The sequence below is a fragment of the Arachis ipaensis genome, chromosome B4 (genome assembly GCF_059453495.1).
Source record: "Arachis ipaensis isolate K30076 ecotype BB chromosome B4, ASM5945349v1, whole genome shotgun sequence".
NCBI lineage: Eukaryota > Viridiplantae > Streptophyta > Magnoliopsida > Fabales > Fabaceae > Arachis > Arachis ipaensis.
The window spans coordinates 139,062,297-139,074,095 of NC_142439.1; positions in this window are offsets into that span (position 1 = coordinate 139,062,297).

Genomic DNA, 11,799 nt, shown 5'->3' on the forward strand with positions numbered 1-11,799 from the left:
TACACTATAAAAATGACCTCAAGCCACCTCTGTAAAGCATCCTTTACTTTCACCTCCACCTTCACTTTTTCACCTTCACCTTCACCTTCATCCTCTTCTAAGAGCTTCTTTTCTGAAAACATTTTACCTTTTTTTTTACTTCTGAAGCTGAGAAGCTAAAAAACCCATCTTTTCCTCTCCCCAAAATTTCTCTCCTTGTTCCTCATTTTCATTCATCACCTTCACGAGTAAAAATTGGCATTCGAATGTTCCACCAGAACACTCGACAACTATTAACCAGCCCATGTCCACTTTAAACAAAGCTCATTCATCCTCTTGTGACATTAGTGGAGGTCTCAATACTTGTTTTCCACCTCTATTTCTCATCATTAGTTCTTGTATTACGTACTTGTCATTAATAAAAGTGTTTTCTTCACAAGTATACTTACCCTGAATCTCTCGTCTTAACCATTATTTTTCACTTAATCTACTTTTCAAAAAACCTCACCCGAATCAATATGAAAGAATGGAAAGATGTGTAAATCACTATTACGTACAAAGTATTTATATCTTATCCAGTGTGATAGATATATGTCCTAATTAACCATTAATGAAGGGAAGAAACAATCATTTTCAGTTACACAATATACATAAGGATTTGTTGTTAGGCGATTAATAATGGCTTTTAATAAGCCATTGAAAAATTCAATAATGTCGGCAAGAACATGGGAGCTGTTGTCCTTAATGTCATACATATAAAGCATTCAACACACATTTGTAAGTTTTATGTTTTAGCTAGTTTTGTTTCGGAGTAAGATTAGAATTATCTTTTTATTGTCCGAGAACATGAATATACAGGATCAGAATATAAAGTTGCAATGGATTTTTTTTGTTTTAAGTTGGTAGATCTACTGGTAAGATTGTATTTTTATAACACTCTAATATTTATATCAATAATAAAATTTAAAAAAAATATATAAAGGTTAGAGATGAAAAAAGATATTTTGGTGAGTGTTAAGTCTTTTATATATGTATGTCAATGAGTAATAGTTCAAATGACATAATCTCCCCCATACTCATTTAAGAGGTTGTGGGTTTGAGTCTTCATATCTTTGATAAAAAAAAAGTTTTTTATATATGTATAATATTTAAAAAAAAAAAACAAATGCAATTAGATTTTGCAATATAAATAAAATCTTACATAAATATGATCTAAATTATACTTTTTATGAGTTGACATATTTAAATAAAAAACTTTTTTGACCAACTACCATTTTAGACCCAACTTTAAGAGTTAAATAATTGTATTAGCATTGAATCCTTTGAGCATTGAGCTTCTTGTAATTAACTTAGGTTAAAGATTAAAGTCACTCCCATATTGTTTAGGATAAGGGTTTCTCATTAAAAGAAAGAGTTAACCACCGATTTCGTTTCCCACTTATGAAAATACTAACAAAATTAACCTCTATTTTGTCCTTCATATATTTAATAATACTACAAAAATACCCAAACATGAAATAGACTTCTCTGGTAATAAAATTAGCTGAGGTGACAAACGAAAATAATAATTGTTTTGTTACACTTTTTCTCTTTTTTCCGTAGTTGTTCTCTCTCACTATTTTCCTCCCCAAATCTCTCTGAAGTCATTACAATAACGACAACAACAATAATATCTCTCTCTTTCTCTCTTTCCATGTTTATGTCTCCAAATTTAATTTGTTGGAAAAATTAAGATTCAAACAAGAATTTGTCTAACAACAAAAATACTAAAAATAATTTTTTTACAATATATGTGATTAAATAGACAACACAAAAGATACTTCAAACATTAAATATAATAGCAAAAATCAAATAATCAAATACTAAAATTTTTATCGTAAAAAAACTTTTAAAAGAGGGATAAAAAATTCACATAATATAGTCCAATAAAATTTTTCACTATTAAAATAATTAATGGGTACACAATCATTCTTCATTCCTAGTAGCATTAAGGCATCTCAACAATCAACAAAATACATCATCAAAACTGATGAAATGAACATAAACCTTCCATAAAAGTAGATATTTCAAATCAGACAAAAGAGAAAGCAATATAACTAGCAAGTTATATCCTAATGTTCATCTATACACTAGGAATAACATACTAAAATTTTATAAGAAATGGAACAAGTTTACCAGTTCAATAATCAAAATGGCAGTGCTCTTTTTTGCCAATTTCTTCTTCTCTTCGGCAACAATGATCTCTCTCTCTCTCTTCTCTGTTTCTTTTTCTTTCTTTCAAAAGTGAGAGATTCAAAGTCTCTCTTTTTTCTTACCTCGGCTTAAAGCCACTTTCTCTTTTTTTATTATTTTTTTGTTTTAAAATGTGGGTCCCACTTGAGTTAGGGATCCGCCAACAAATCTTTTTTTCATTGGCTCAAATGGGAATATGCTGCCCCACCAAGCCTATCTTCTCTTTATAGGAAACAAACTTCACTGCAGGTAAACTCTTAGTCATCATACCTGAACCATTGTCATCAGTATGGATATTTTCAAGTACATATAACTTCATCTCAAGCGCTTGACGTATCCAATGATACCTCACTTCTATGTGCTTCAATCTAAAATGAAACGTCATATTCTTACTGAGATGGATAGCACTTTGACTGTCACAAAATAACACAAACTTATCTTGATTGATGCCTAACTCTTGTAGAAATTTATTCATCCACAAGAGTTTCTTAGAAACTTCAACAACAGCAATGTATTCTGCCTCTGTAACAGACAAAGCAACACATTTCTAAAGTCAGGATTGTCATGACACAGCTCCCCCTACAAAAGTTATCATATAACCAGAAGTAGACTTTATTGAATCAAGATACCCAACCAGATCCGCATATGTGTAACCATCCAACACAGGTTAGCCACTCCCAAAGTATAAACAAACTCTGGAAGTACCATTAAGGTATCTGAGAATTCACTTTACTGCTTGCCAGTGTTCCTTGCCAAGATTAGAGAGAAACCGACCAACAACTCCAACAGCATGAGCAATATCTGGCCTAGTGCAAACCATAGCATATATCAAACTACCAACTGCACATGCATATGGAATCTTTTTCATTTCTTCTTTTTCTTTCTCACTTGTAGGACATTGTTGCGAACTCAGCCTGAAATGACTAGCAAGTTGAGTAGTAATAAGTTTAGAATTACTCATACTAAACCTCTCTAGTATCTTCTCAATGTACTTCTACTGCAACTACCACATTTTTTTATTCTTCCTGTCATGAGTGATACTCATGCTAAAAAATTTTTTTGTAGGACCTAAATTCTTCAGAGCAAGGATTTGTTCAAGTCTTTCTTAAGACTTTCAATCTTCTTAGTGTTATAACCAACAATCAACATGTCATTAACATAAAGCAAGAGAATTATAAAGTTACTATCAGAGGATTTCTTAACATACACACAATAATAAGAAGAAGTCTTGTTATACCCATGACCTTCCATGACGGAATCAAACTTCGTGTACCACTGTCTTGACGCTTGTTTCAGCCCATATAAGCTATTCTTCAACTTGAATACAAGATGCTCCTTTCCTTTAACCTCAAATTCTTCTGGTTGCTCCATATATATTTCTTTATCTATGTCACCATACAAGAATGCAGTCTTCACATCAAGCTACTCAACCTCTATTTCAATCTAGCCGCTAATCCAAGCACCACTCGAATAGAGGACATCTTTACAACTGGAAAAAAATCTCTTCAAAACCAATACCTTTCTTCTGCTCAAAGCCTTTCACAACCAACCGAGCTTTGTACCTTGGCCGTGAGACATTTTTATCCACTTTTAATTTGAACACCCATTTATTATTGAATGCTCACTTATCCTTCGGTAGCATTACCAATTCAAACGTATGATTCTCATATAAGGATTTCATTTCTTCTTGTATGGTTTTCAACCAATCTTTTTTATGCTCATAAGACATAGCTTCCTAGTAGTTCTCTAACTTTTCAGTCTCAGTGTTTATCACATACTCATGAGGAGAGTATCTTTGAGAAGGATGATGTTCTCTAATAGATCTTTTCAATTCAGGCTCAACTAGTGGTTTAGGTAAAACTTCAACATCTAGCATCTCAGGTTGAAGTATAGGTTCATCATGCAAATCATCACCATCATTATCAACTTGTACATCTCTCTCATTAACAGGAGGTCTAGTGGAAGGATCAGGTTCATCATCAGCAGAACGTCTAACAGTTATTATTGGCTTATTTATCTTTTCAAGATCTTCAATAGTTTTGTTTTCAAGAAAAATTACATCTCAAATTCTAATTATTTTCTTATTCACCGGATCCCATAATCTGTAGGCAAAGTCTTTGTGACCATAACCCATAAAGATATACTACTTTAACTTTTCATCAAGTTTGGACCTTTCATCTCTTAGAATGTGAACAAAAGTCATACACCCAAACACTCCCAAGTGATTATAGGAGATATCTTTTTTTCTCCAAACTTTCTTTGGAATATTACCATTTAGTGGAACTGAAGGAGAAATGTTGATCAAATCTACTGCAGTCCTCATCGTTTTACCCCAAAAGAATTTAAACAATTTTGCATGAGAGAGCATACACCTGACTCTATCATTGATGGTACGATTCATTCTCTCTGTAACTCCATTATGTTGAGGAGTCTTTGGAACTAATAAAAATAATTAATTGTTATATTACTCATGTAAATGATTATTCAAAAAAATAAATATAATTAAATGATTGTATAAAACTTTTATACTATTAGTACATATATCAAAATTAAACTATATATCTAATTAGGTCTACAATTTAAATCATTCAATTTTGAATAAAATATATTTTGTCTTTAATAATTAATTTAATTCAATTTCATTATTAAAATTTGAAATTATATTATCTGAAATATTTTTGCCGTATTGATTTTTTATTTTTTTATTTTATTTCTCTTAAAAAAGTGAAACAAAAAGAATTATGAGAAAATGGAATAAGAAGAAGAAGAAGCAGCATATATAAGGAGAAGGAAGAGGAAGAGTTTTGAATTATACAGAACTTATTAGAATAAAAATACACCGAAATTTCTTAACAAATACACATAGATTTCTTAGTTTTTACACCGAAACTTTGCTACAAAAGCACAAAAATGTCTTCTTTAATGCTGCATTTTTTTTATTTCTTTGTTTCTTTTAGTTGAATGAATGTAGCTTTATCCTCTTCCTAGTAATTTTGCAGCATTATATGTTTTTTTCTTCTTCTTTGTTTGATTTTTTTTTTAATTTTTGTTAAGAAAGTAAAATAAGAAGAAACTTGAGAAGATAAAACAAAAAAGAAAAGATGATTAAGAAAAAAAGATAATGATGAATAAAAAGAAGACAAAGCAGAAGATGAGGAGAAAAAGAAATATTTTTGAATTATGTAGAACTTATCAGAATAAAAATATACCGAAATTTATTAACAAATACACATAAATTTCTTAGTTTTTACACTGACATTACTTAATGATTGTAATACGCAAGCTCAGTTCAAAAACAAGCACACAAACAAGACTGAATCATAAAGAAAAACACATCCAAATTAATTTTAGATTAAACAACATCATTAATATGACAAAAATTCAACGATAACGAAAATAATAACGTCGATAACGATAAAAAAGATGACGATGACAATAACGATGATGACGATGACGATGACGATATAATGATGACGATATAATGATAACGATAATGATGATGATGGAGAAAGAAGAGTAAGAAAACGAATGAAAAGAGAAATCAAATGAAAAAAGGGAAGAGGAGGAGAAGGTAGTGATAGTGGTGGTGACGACGATAATGAAAGAAAAAAATAGAAAAAAAAGAAGAAAAAATAGCAATTGAGATGTTAGTAAGAAGAAAAAGAAGAGAAAAAAGATGAAGAAAAGGAGAAGGAAATTGAAAAGGAGGAAGAGAAAGAAATAGAAAAGAAGAAAGTGCGTGATTTAAAAAACGATTTAACAATTTGGTTAGATTTAGTTAAATATTTTGTTTTGATGTAGAACTTTATTCTATTTATTCAATTATTATCATGATCAAAAATTAAATTACATAACAAATTTAAAAATTTTAATTAAGAATTTTTAAAATATTTAATTTCAATATATTATTAATATAAAATAATTTTACATATATATTTAATTATGTAATGTTGTGTTAAAAAAACTGTATTTTTTTTCCAAAGATAGTAAGTTATATTTTATTAATTATTGAAAAATGAAATATAAAGATGTCCAAAAGCAGCACAGCATAATGAAAAGTGGAAATTTCCCAAAAACACTACACTGAAGGTATTCATCAAACGGTGCGTGGTCGAAAAACGAAGAAAAATCTTAAAGAAGAAAGAATGATAAATCAAATTGAATGCAACTAAGAGCTTGCCTCATGGAGACGACGACCTAAACTGGGAGTTCTTTGGATTTCACGGAGCAACTTGATAGAGCTTGCTAGAATGGCAGACGGCATTGAAGTAGAACCTTCAAAAATCAACTAGTTGCGAGCTTTTCAGCAGTTCCAGCAAATGATGGCAAGCAATTGAGGATTATAGTCAGCATTCTTCAACGGGTTAAGCATCTCTGTTGATGCAGTCCACCATGTCCAAAAGTCGTTAGGACTTTGAGGGGGAAGACAGTCACGAAGATAACTCTGAGACCATACATCTTTAATTATAGAGCAATCGATCAAACAATGAGTGACTGTTTCGGTTGCTTCATGACAGCAGAGGCATATTGGGGATATAGATGGGATGCGGTGATGAATTTGAGCAAGCACCGGAAGCCGGCCATGAAGAGCTTTCCAGATAAATAGCTTAATTTTGTGAGGCAAGTTCAACTTCCATAGATCAATCCACTGCTTTTTCTGCTGCATATAATTAGGGCAAAGCTCCAAAGGCGGATGGTAAAATAAATAGCCAATTCTGTAACCTAAAGCTGTATCATATTGCTTGGATTTGTTCAAATCCCATTGCAATTTGTCCCTACTCTGCTGAATTTTAACTGACAAAATCCTGTTTGCAACGTCTTGGGGAAATAATTCTTGAATGAGATTCTGATTCCAATTCCTATCTTCAGTAATTAGATCTTTAACTCTTAGAACCAACTCAGAAATAGCATGTCTATTTGGCATGTCAGAAATCATAAAAGGATACGGAGGAGGCAGCCAAGGATCCTCAAAGGTTCGGATATTCTCTCCAGTACCCACAGCCCAATTAAGACCTTTTTCAACAATCTTTCAGCCTTCCAGTATGCTCCTCTATCCCCAAGAAGGTAAGACTCCAATTTCTGCCGTTATAGTATTACCATTGCTAAAGTATTTACCTCTTAGGATTTTGAATAATAAGGAAGTAGGCTGTGTTACGAGTCGCCAAAACTGTTTGCCTAAAAGTACCAGATTTTGGATTCTGAGATCTTTAAATCCAAGGTCTCCTTCTTTTCGTAGGCGAGTCATAGTGTCCCAGCTAATCCAAGCCATCCACCTTTCAGAACCTTTTTGTCCCCACCAGAACTGAGAAAGTAGAGAGTGAATTTTCGAAATTAAACCATCAGGCAACTTGAAGCAAGACAATGTATAAATAGAAATAGCTTCTCCCACTGCTTTAAGCAATACGTGTCTACCACCTGACGATAGAAGATTGTGCTTCCACCCTTGGATTCTTTTTCGAACCTTTTCTTTGATCATATTAAAAGAAGCCTTTTTTGATTTAGAGACTGTAGAAGGCAAACCAAGGTATTTATCTTTTGTCCCGATATGATTAATATTCATAGAGTTAGCCAGTAGGTACGAGTAGTGGAGGGAGTGTTGTGGCTAAAGAATACAGCAGATTTATTAAGATTTACCCTCTGGCCACTGATATTTTCATAAGAATTCAATAAATGCAGGATATTTGAACATGCTTCAGGATTAGCCTTATAGAATAAGATGGAATCATCAACAAAGAGGAGGTGCTTGACCTTGGGACATCGCCTATGTATCTGAAGACCCTGAATTAGTCTGTTTTGTTCTGCCTTGTGTAGCAAGAAGGAGAGACATTTTGCACAGAAAAGAAAAAGATAGGGAGATAGAGGATCTCCTTGTCGAATACCTCTATTTGGTTTGAAGAAATCATAAGGTTGTCCTTCCAATAACAGAATAAGAAACAGTTGTCACTAATTCTCGAATCCACATGATCCACCGCGAGTCAAAACCAAACTTCTCCAATATAAACCAAAGAAAGTGTCATTCCACCCTATCATATGCCTTACTCATATCTAATTTTAGCGCCATTTCATTTTCGAGTCCCCTTTTTTTGTTCTTCAAGTAATGCATACACTCGTAAGCAATTAGAATATTATCAGAGATTAATCTGTCTTTAATAAAAGCACTCTGCGTAGGGCTAATTAGTCTATTCATCATACCCTGAAGTCTATGTACAAATACTTTGGAGATAATCTTGTAAAAGACTGAAGATAGGCTTATTGGTCTTACCTGAGTCATATCTTTAGCATCAGAAATCTTGGGAATAAGACAGATCTGAGTGTGGTTAAAATCCTTCAAAATTTTGCCCCCTGAAAAGAAGCTCTTAACTGCTCGAAACACATCACCACTAAGTATGTTCCAGAAGCTTTGAAAAAAATTTTGCTGTCATACCATCGTCTCCTGGAGCACTTTGAGGATGAATGCTAAATGTTGCACGTTTCACTTCCTCCATAGTCACTGGTCTTTGAAGCCTACGGTTCATGTGAGCTGTAACCTTAGGTTCAAAATCAGTAAACAGAGGTTCAGGATTCTCATGACAAGTGGAGGAAAAGATGTCCTTGAAATGAGATTCAGCCACAGAAGCAATACTAGCATTTGAAGTAGCCACTTCACCATCACTGCCAGTTAGTTGCCAAATTCTATTCTTTCGGGTTCCATTTCTAAATTTCTGATGGAAGAAAGCTGTATTCTGATCACTGGATTTGAGCCATTTGACTCTAGACTTATCTTTCCAATAAGATTCCTCATTTTGCAATGCTTTTTAAAGTTTGTCCTCTATTTTTGAAATGATGTCACCTCCATGAATTCCGGCTAAACGAAGTTCCTATAATTCAAACTGTAGTAAATCAATATTCACCTTCGAATTAGATCTGTGTTCTTGCTACCATTTGACAATCTTATGCCGACAACGCTTTATTTTTTGAGCTAGGATATACATGGCTGAACCATCAATCTGTTCGTGCCAAACCTCTCTAACAATCTGCCTTATTTCATCATTGGAACACCATCTTTCTTGGAATTTGAATCGGCATTTAGATTTCTCAGTTCTCGGATTAGAGTCTAAGAGAAGAGGGGAGTGATCCGAGCCTGATTCTGATAGTCTAAGAACCGTTGCATTGGGATAGAGTTGCTGCCAATCAACTACTACCAGGAATCGGTCCAGTCTTTCCTGTATCAACTCATCACCCCTTCGTCTATTCGACCAAGTGAATGGTCTTCTAACCATACCAATATCAATCAGAGAATTATCATCAATAAAACTGTTAAAGGTTTCAATAGAAGAAGGAGATTTAGCACCCCCACCTGCTTTCTCCAATTGATTAGAAATGGCATTAAAATCACCCATTAACACAACTTTACCATTGAACTGTTGGGTGACTGAAGTTAATTCAGCAAACTGAGCCATTCTATGTTGATCATTTGAACTGAAATAAACACCTAGAACACCATAGGGATCATTAGAACCAGCTGTCAGAACTGATGCCGCAATGAAGAATCTACCATGCTGTAAAATCTGAACAGTGCAACCATCCCTCCATGCCATTGCCAAACCCCCTGATAATCCATCCGGATCCACAATAAACCATTCCTTGAAACTACAAGATCTTAGTTTTCCTTCAACTTGTCGAGATTGATTTTTTGTTTCACAGATAAAACCAACCTCGGGGGAGTAGGATTTGCAAATCCCTTTAAGATTGTGGATTGTCAGGGGTCTCCCCAAACCCCGACAATTCCACGAGAGCAGTTTCATATTTCTTTGGGTGCCACTTGAAGGCTGGCACCCGCCACCATCATAGCATCAGAGACAATATCATTGAGACAAATTTTTTTTTGAAATATCTTCAGTACTATTACCTCCACTCCTCCGTTTGAAACCTATCACAGACTTTCTGGCAAGTTGTTTCAGGTTTGGCTTTTTGTTCTCCTTTTTAAGCTTGGATATGACATTATTCATAGGATATGATATCTCCAATAAAGCATTAGAAGAAGAATTAGTATCAGTAGTTGTACCTGTGTTTTCTGATTCACCCTCAGTTTCTGCTCTAGAACCCGAATTGGCAGCAATTTTTTCATTATTTTGTTTTTTCTGATCATCTTGCACACTCATTTTTGAGAAACTATCAAAAAGCCAAGCAAGTGGAGATTTTTTCTTCGATTGAGCTGGAATAGAACCTTCCCGAGGTTGGTTAGGATTGAAGGAAGCTCTCTTTTCAGTTAAACGCCTGCCGACTTGATCTATCTTAAGCCATTCACCAACTTTATCTTCCTTGATATTGTTTTGGGCAGAATCATCAATAAAACATTGACAGTTCTTAGATTCATGCCCCAATTTTGCACAATAAGTACATAACACACCTATACGTTCATAACGTACTCCAATTTCCAGCATTTTCTGATTAGGATCAAGCAATTTCAGTGTATCCCTCACTCTTTTATCACCGTTCAGTTCCACTTTAGCCTTCACTATGCGTGTATCTTTGCCTCTAACTTCAAATAGAGCAACATCTTCAATTTGACCAAGTCTCCCACCCAATTTTCGGCCAACCTCAAGTGTTTTGTATTGTTCAGGCAATCCCCAAAATTGTGCCCATACAGAAAAAATGTGATTATCCTCCATGTTTATTGACTGCTTCCATCTGCGAACATGAATAACAAAACTCTTGAATAACCAAGGTGAACCCTTCTCAATTCGAGTCAGAGTCATTCTCAAAGAAAAATTGAAACTGGTTCCTGGATTTTTCGACTACTTTGAATCCTTCTACTTTATTCCATATTGCATAGAGAGCTCCTTCCATGGTACCTACGAAAAAGATCCGATCTGAGAAAATTCTTTCGGACAGGCTCCGTGTACAGGCTTGAATTCCTTCAGAAACATCTTCATAAGCTAAAACGATCAAGTCATCCTCCTGATCACTATCAATTATATGAGGGTTCTGAGTCTTTAATTTGTTACTCATGGTGTAGAGAAAAACAGGATTGATATTTAATAATTTCAGAGAGAAATAAGATATATGGAATGAGTAAATTTAAAAACGGAATGAATTAAAAGAGGAATGAATTGGGAGAGAAAATAGAAATTAAGGAACTAAGTGGAAAAGAAATTAAGAGAAGAAAATAGAAGAAGATGGAAAAGTATTGACGAAGAAAAGACAAAGAAAAGTGTAACTATGGAGGCGACGCAATGAAACCCTAGCAGAATGTGAACGAACTCATGAGGTACTAGATGAAGAGTACGTATTCCCGCTTTAAATTTGATTCAAATAGTAGAACTCTAAAAAAAACTGTATTAATCGTATAAATAATAAATAATATAGTTAAAAGACTACGTAAAATTTTATAATATTAGTACTTTAAGATTAAACTAATATCAAACTTTTGAAAATATATAAAAATTCTAATATTAATATAACGGAAATTTAATTGTGATTATATATAGTGTAGACTTACGTTCGAAAGAAACTACACAAACTTGCCTCACTCGAAATGAAAACTCTGGCTATCAAAAGATCATACAACAACCACTCTGATGCTGACCCCATTGAACACTACTGGCA